Below are 6905 nucleotides of genomic sequence, written 5' to 3'. Positions count from 1 at the left end.
GGCAGAGGACAGGTCCAGGAGGAGGAGGATAGTGTAGTGTCGCTTGGCTTTGGCAGTCAGCAGGTCATTGGTGACTTTAGTTAGGGCAGTTTCAGTAGAGTGATGCAGCCGAAAGCCAGATTGTAAGCAGTTGAAGAGGGAGCAAGAAGAGAGATGGGAGGACAGTTCGAAATGGACATGTTGCAGTAGTTTTGAGGCAAAGGGGAGAAGTGATCTTGGGTGATAGCTAGATACAGAGGATGGGTCAAGAGAGGGCTTTTCGAGGATAGGTGTGATTGAGGCATGTTTGAAGCATGAGAGGAAAACAGCAGTTATTGATAGGTTGAAGAGATGGGTTAGAGTTGGGATGAAGACTGTGGTGATGTTTGGGATGAAGTGGGATGGGGTCGGGTCAAGTGCACAGGTGGTGAGATGTGATCTTTAGAGTAGGGAGGAAAATTGGTCTTCAATAATGGTGGAGAAGCTGGTTTTGGAGGAGGGTGGCTGAATACTTAGGAATAGGGGTTGTGGAGGTTGTATGCCCAAGCTTTCTCTGATGTCATCAATCTCGTGTTTGAAGAATGAAGCAAAGTCTTCAGCTGAGATGAGTGGAGAGGGAGGGGGTGCTGGGGGACGGAGGAGAGAATTGAAAGTGTTGAATAGCTGTTTAGGGTGGTGAGACAGGGAGGAGGTGAGAGATGAGAAGTAGGTTTGTTTTGCTGCAGCGAGTGTGGTCTTGAAATTAGTGAGAAACTGTTTGAATGCGGGGAAGTCCTCGTTGGAGTTGGATCTTTTCCATCTGCGCTCAGCAGCCCTGGAAGCTCGCCTCAGTTCTTTGGTCAGGCTGGTGTGCCAGGTTGTCTGTTGATTTTGGGAGCTTTGGTATGTGCAAGAGGGGCAACCGATTCAGAAGCTGCAGCTATTGTGGTGTTATACAAAGCGACAGCGGCGTCCGCATTGTGTAAGGAACTTATGTCTGTAAGAGGGAGAAGACATTCAGAGAATGAGTGTAGATCGAGGTGTTTGAGATTTCTGCGAGGGTGTGCAAGTTTGTGGGGTGGGGATTGTGGACCTGGAGATGAGAGGGAAGAGATTGATAGCAGGTTGTGGTCAGAAAGAGGTAGAGGTGTGTTAGAGACGTTAGATAGGGAGCAGAGGCGGGTGAAGATGAGGTCCAGTGTGTGGCCATCTTTGTGAGTGGCTGCAGAAGACCATTGAGCGAAGCCGAAGGAGGAAGTGAGAGATAGAAGTTTAGTGGCAGCTGACAGGGAAGTGTCAATGGGGATGTTGAAGTCGCCCATGATGATAGTGGGGATGTCAGCAGAGAGTAAATGAAGTACCCAGGTGGTGAAGTGGTCAAAGAAGGTGGTGGCTAGCCCTGGGGGGCGGTAAATGACAGCCAGTTGGAGGTTAAAGGGGGAGTAGAGTGCACCTCAAAGGAAGGGAGGGCAACAGAAGGTGGCAGTGGGATGTGGGTGAAGGAGCAGTTATCTGACAGGAGAAAACCAACTTCTCCACCATGCTTGCTGCTGGGACAGAGTGTGTGTGAAAGGTGGAATGCACAATATGAGAGTGCAGCAGGAGATGCTATGTCAGAGGGGGCAAGCCAGGTTTCGGTGATGGTGAGGAAGGAAAGTTTGTAATTAATGAAAAGATCATGGATGTAGGAAAGCTTGTTGTAGACAGAGCGAGCGTTCCACAGAGCTCCTGTTAGTGGGACTGGGGAAGCGGGGGCTGGGCGAATGGGTATAAGGTTAGAGATGTTACGGAAAGTTGTGATAGAGCGTGGAAGGCAGAAATGACTGTGGGAACGTGGTGAGGACCTGGATTTGGAGAGATATCACCAACAGTGAGAAGGAGCAGAGAAAGTGTTAGCAGGTAGGAGCAGGAGAGGGCATGAGGGGGCTGTCTGTGTTTGGAGACAGAGGATTGTATGTTGAAGAACAGTTCTGAGGAGGTGAGATGGATGGTAAGGATTGAAGAAGAGCTGAACAGTTCCTTACTAGGTCTAGAGGTTAGGGGGTTAGCAAAAAGTGAAGGATTATAGGGCTGAGAGTGAAAAAAAACCAGAAACATTGTTTACAGTGACTGTATCCAATTACCTTCAGTTCCCTTCTGATTAAATTCTGGAATTAAGTCTGAGCATCACACATCTATGATACACTTATGTGATACACGGGGCAGACTGAAGTCTTGCAGACTTATGCTATACAATATATGTGCAACAAAGTGCGTTCAGGTGTGAAGCAGAGGCGAGTGGTCTGTGCTCATCTTGGTCAGATAAGGTATGTGCACACGTTGCAGATTTGCCATCGGATTTTTAAGCACTAAATCCGCAGCTCTTGCTAAATCTGCAGCGTTTTTGATGCGTTTTTGTATGCGTTTTTGAAAGCTAAATAAAGATGTATTATTGAACAAAAAAAAAAGATTTGTGATGTCATGTCTTGTCCAACCTCCTCTTTTACATTTGTGCAACCCAAACTCCATTACGCACATAGACAGAGAGATAGATAGATAGATAGATATAGATATATGGATAAAAAAGAACACAGCAGCACATGTACATGAATTTAGGCCATGTGAAAACACAGACAAATATTCAATATGAATTATACTTCTCAAGGATGTTTTTTCACAAAAAAATTTCAAAAAATGTTTTTTCATAAAACTTACAGTTATACATGAAATGAAGATTCTTAGCGCATAAATTGGCCAATTCATGTGTGCCCATCAACCACGGCAAGGTGATCTCCCTCTGATGGGTCCTACTCAGATCAGTGGCCCAAAGGCATTTAACCCCTTAAAAACATCAGTTACTTATTCAAATCTGTGAACATGGGCTGTTTGCCCACTTTAATGCCAGTTCTGGTGCCCAGAACCCATTTGGGCCAGGCTGCAGGGACCTGGGTTTGATGCATGGCATCACTATCTGTGTATTTTAAGTGTCAGGTCAGTGGCCCAAAGGCATTTAACCCCTTAAAAACATCAGTTACTTATTCAAAATCTGTGAAAATGGGCTGTTTGCCCAATTTGATGCCAGTTCTGGTGCCCAGAACCCATTTGGGCCACGCTGGAGGGACCAGGGTTGCTTGCAGGGCATCGCTGTCTGTATATTTTAAGTATCAGATCAGTGGCCCAAAGGCATTTAACCCCTTAAAAACATGTTACTTATTCAAATCTGTGAAAATGGGCTGTTTGCCCACTTTGACACCAGTTCTGGTGCCCAGAACCCATTTGGGCCACGCTGGAGGGACCTGGGTTTGATGCATGGCATCACCATCTGTGTATTTTAAGTGTCAGGTCAGTGGCCCAAAGGCATTTAACCCCTTAAAAACATCAGTTATTTATCCAAATGGCAAAAATTTACTGTCTGCCCACTTTGATGCCAGTTCTGATACCCAGAACCCATTGGGGCCAGGCTGGAAATAACTGGTTTGGATGTGGGGCGCCCTGTTCTATATGTCTGCAGTGTGAGATCAGTGGCCCAAAGTCATTTAACCCTTTCTCGGGCGCTCTTTGGTGCCCACTTTGATGCCCATTTTTGTGCCAGTTTTATTGTTTTTGCAGCCGTTTTTAAGCGTATTCGCATCAGGGCACCTCACTGCATTGTATGTTATTATTGTGATGCTTATTTTTAGTTGTTAAACCTATAAAAAACAGAAAATAAAAAATTGCCGAATAAGAAACTGGCGAATAAGAAACCAACTTCAGTCTCGTGCTATAGGCTGCAAAGACAATGGAGTTCAGTGGCCTGTGTGGGCCAGATCCATCATTTGCAGGTTTTTTGTCACATACAGGACATGCGGGGGCATCCATGGAACAAGCCGGATGAGCCCATAGAGGTGAATGGCTGCAGCTCTATGGCGTCACATGGCTCACACAATCCGTCAGCAGCGGACTAATAACGTCGTCCATACTGCCGGACACGTGACCGATTATTACCACTCATATGCCGGAACTGGGACGTCGCTCACTACCTGTGTGTGCGCGGGTCAGATCAACACCCTCAAGCAAGATAGGCGGCGCTTCATGTGTTCTGATTGGACAGTTTGGAATTTTCTGCTCTGTGATTGGCTGGCTCTTACATAGCGCATTGTGAGTGGCTCGACACCACGGCGCCTGTTTTGAAAGTTTAGTTAGTAACAGTTGGCCGGTTGTGAGTGCGGTGGAGACCGGAGCTGTGCTTCTATTTACCGGTAAGTGCGGGCACCCGGGGGTTTACGGCGGCGCTATTCCACGTGTGTGCACTGCCCGGGTAGTAAACCTCCTTCCCATTGTTATAGGACGCGTGCGGCTGGGTTGTGGTTTCTGTCTGCGACATTTCAGTCATGAGACCTGCACGCTGCGCCAGTTTCCTCAGCGGTAGTGTGTGCATGGCGACTTCTATCCCAGTCATATCAATGAGCTGCAGCCCAGTGTGTGCGGTCACCAGCAGGGTTCTGGCATGTTCGGCACGGAGCTCCTCAGTATCTGGTGCCCGAGGACCCGTGACCAGCTCTATCCTGCTGCTCCCCTGGACATTCTGCCATATTGTCCCAGAGATATGGGCCTTTTCTCTGGAAGCGTTTCTCTAGGCTGCCACACATTATTATCTGCCCCGAATCATGGGGAGCAGTAAGAAAAAATTGAAACACTGCGTCCGCTGCCCACGTTGTGCAGAAAACCACCACTGTCTGTCGATACGTTAGGCCGACGCTTTGTGACGGCCCCGTTCCAACGGAAGTTTGAAAGAAGCCTTAGGCTTCTTTCACACTAGTGTCGGAATCTCCCCGACGCTAGCGTTTGCTGCATTGCACAATGGGTGCAGCGGATGCATTTTTCTGGCGCATCCGCTGCCCCATTGTAAGGTGGGGGGCGGAGTTCCGGCCGCGCATGCGCGGTCGGAAAAAGCGGTCCGTCGGGAGAAAAAAACGTTACATGTAGGGTTTTTTTTTCTCCCGACGGTCCGCCAAAGCACGATGCATCCATCGCAAGACGGATGCGAAGTGTGCCAATCCGTCGCAAATGCGTCGTCAATAGAAGTCTATGGGGAAAAAACGCATCCTGCAAGCACTTTTGCAGGATGCGTTTTTTCTGCAAAACGACGCATTGTGACGGATTTAAAAAACGCTGGTGTGAAAGTAGCCTAAATCACACAGACTCTTGTTAGAGATCACATTGAAAAGCAGAGCTAAAGACCTGGTATTAGTGATGAATGTGCTGGGATAAGGTGTTTTCTGAGCATGCTCGAGTGCTGACCCAGTGACTTCGGCATGCTTGAAAAATATGTTCAAGTCCCCGCTGTTTGACACCCTATCCAAGCACGTTCGCTCATCACTCCTTAGTATACATTTTTCAATTTTTATCCTTCCGTGACATATGTGTGCAACTGTATAGCATACAGAGTAATGTTTGTGACCTCCGTTACCACTTTTGTTAAATATAACAGTTTGAGCAAGCAGGCTGTTATCCGACAAAGAAGTTGCGGGAAAAGAAGCATGTTTTCCTTGCTGCGTTAGTTTGCTGCAGTTTTGGCATGCTAGGTTTGTCTCTTGTATATACTGATAAAGTTTAGTGTTGGAAAAAAAAAATCCTATAGAATCAGGTTTTGGCACTTAAAACGCAGCATAACCTGATACCTGAGTTTTTGGTGCTTTTTTTTTCACCACCCATTCATTTCAATGGGTAAAAGATGCTGAAAGTGACATGCGCTGTTGTACAAAAAGCCATGCAAAGCACAAAATACTGATGACAGACAAAACAAGTGGTGTGCATGAGATTCTGAAAGCTCAGCCTTTGCTGGTACTGTAAAATGCAGCTGAAAATTAGCATAAAAAACACTGCAAAACGCCTAGTGTGAACTTGCCCTTTAAAGGGAACCTGTCACCCCCGAAATCAAAGGTGAGCTAAGCCCACCGGCATCAGGGGCTTATCTTCCTCATTCTGGAATGCTGTAGATAAGCCCCCGATGTAACCTGAAAGATGAGAAAAAGAGGTTAGATTATACTCACCCAGGGGCAGTCCCGCTGCGGTCCTGTCCGAGGGGCGTTGCAGTCCAGGGCCTCCTATTTTCATACCATGACGTCCTCTTGTCTTCACGCTCCGGCGCAGGCATACTTTGACTTGTTGAGGGCAGAACAAAGTACTGCAGTGCGCAGGCGCCGGGAAAGGTCAGAGAGGCCCGACGCCTGCGCACTGCAGTACTTTGCTCTGCCCTCAACAGGACAGACAAAGTACGCCGGAGCAGGAAGACAAGAAGAGGACGTCGCTGTATGAAGATGGGAGGCCCCGGACCGCGACGCCCATCGGATCGGACCGCCCCTGGGTGAGTATAATATACCTCTTTTTCTCATCTTTCAGGATACATTGGGGGCTTATCTACAGCATTACAGAATGCTGTAGATAAGACCATGATGCTGGTGGGCTTAGCTCACCCTCGATTTTGGGGGTGACAGGTTCCCTTTAAGAAAGTGATAACTCTCTTCAGAAGTAAATATTTAAACTAAATGGCACTGTTATATAGCTTAGTGAGGAGGATGACATTTCTTAGCACTGATTAGATTACTGCTATAGGGAAATCTCACCATTGGGCTGCCTTTTCCTACATGGCTGAAGGGGAAATGACGACCAGATGTGTGCCTGCTGAAATAGTGAACACAAAGAGACCTGGATGAAAAAAAAAATTCAGATGTGATACCTTCTGCGCACTAAAAAGTCGATCCTTATCGTCTGCACTTAAGGTACCGTCACACTAGACGATATCGCTAGCGATCCGTGACGTTGCAGCGTCCTCGCTAGCGATATCGTCCAGTGTGACACGCAGCAGCGATCAGGCCCCTGCTGTGCTGTCGCTGGTCGGGGAAGAAAGTCCAGAACTTTATTTGGTCGCTGGACTCCCCGCAGACATCGCTGAATCGGCGTGTGTGACACCGCTTCAGCGATGTCTT

At 47.5% G+C, this 6905-nt stretch overlaps 1 protein-coding gene across 3 annotated transcripts in view; it reads left to right on the top strand.

Moving 5' to 3' along the window:
- The first annotated feature begins 3922 nt into the window (after nucleotides 1-3922).
- Nucleotides 3923-6905, top strand: part of KIF20A (kinesin family member 20A) — a 93084-nt gene continuing 90101 nt past the window's right edge. For 2 of the 3 annotated variants that reach the window (XM_069764339.1, XM_069764338.1), the window contains exon 1: nucleotides 4094-4175. The gene's annotated coding sequence lies outside the window, so the exon portion shown is untranslated. Of the gene's footprint in view, nucleotides 4176-6905 lie in introns of all 3 variants that reach the window. The other variant, XM_069764337.1, reaches the window with a different exon arrangement.

The sequence above is a fragment of the Ranitomeya imitator genome, chromosome 4 (genome assembly GCF_032444005.1).
Source record: "Ranitomeya imitator isolate aRanImi1 chromosome 4, aRanImi1.pri, whole genome shotgun sequence".
NCBI classification, from domain to species: Eukaryota; Metazoa; Chordata; class Amphibia; order Anura; family Dendrobatidae; genus Ranitomeya; species Ranitomeya imitator.
Note: the sequence above shows the minus strand (reverse complement) of the source record. Positions and strands in the feature narration are given on the sequence as shown.